Source organism: Gavialis gangeticus, unplaced genomic scaffold, assembly GCF_001723915.1.
Source record: "Gavialis gangeticus isolate Ggan-Ray unplaced genomic scaffold, GavGan_comp1, whole genome shotgun sequence".
NCBI lineage: Eukaryota > Metazoa > Chordata > Crocodylia > Gavialidae > Gavialis > Gavialis gangeticus.
The window spans coordinates 71,014,998-71,015,786 of record NW_017729033.1 but is presented as its reverse complement, the minus strand read 5'-3'; the positions used below and the strand labels follow the sequence as shown (position 1 = coordinate 71,015,786).

General features: G+C 58.0%; 1 protein-coding gene across 2 annotated transcripts in view; it reads left to right on the top strand.

The window, feature by feature from the left end:
* Nucleotides 1-789, top strand: part of LNX1 (ligand of numb-protein X 1) — a 133,973-nt gene that overhangs the window by 32,280 nt on the left and 100,904 nt on the right. The gene's annotated exons all lie outside the window — the stretch shown is intronic.

Genomic DNA, 789 nt, shown 5'->3' with positions numbered 1-789 from the left:
ATGCTTGGCACAGCATGCGCCAAGCACCGGGAAGATTGCAATGCTGCTGCTGGCCCCAGCCTGCAGCGACAGCCTGCTAAACCAGGTGCACAGATCCAGGGCCCCAAGCCCCCAGGAAGAGGTGGGGGAATGATCTGGGGCCTGGGGAATCAAGCTGGGGGCTGGGGAATTGAACTGTGGGGGGGAGGGGAGGGCTCTTGCATGAGTGCCCAGAGGCCCCAATTGCCACTGCCAGAGTCAGTGAGTGCGGGGGTTTTGGGGTTGTTTGGGGTTTTTTTTAAAGTTCCACACACCAGCTGTAAAGCATGCGGATGACAACAAGATGCTACTGGTGGCTGGGGCCAACGCCAGCTCCCGAGTCTGCCTGGTGCAGCCTGCGCTGAGCACCGGGAAGAACCCAGTACTGGCATTGGTCCCAGCTGGCAGCGGCAGCCTGCTGTCATCCCACACACAGATTCTGGGGCCATGCTCCCTGGAAGGGCTGCAGGACTGTGACAGACTCCTCCCAGGGGAAGCAGGCCCCTGGATCTATGAGCGGAGGGAAAGACTGCAGCAAGACTTGGATAGGTTACAGGGGTGGGCTAGCAAAAACAGGATGCGCTTCAACACTGACAAGTGCAGGGTGCTGCACTTGGGCAGTAGTAACCAGCACCACACTTATAAAATGGGAAACTCCCTTCTTGAGAGCACAGAGGCAGAAAGGGATCTTGGAGTCATTATTGACCCCAAGATGAACATGGGCCGACAATGCGAGGTCACAGTTGGCAGGGCTAACCGGACCTTGTCGTG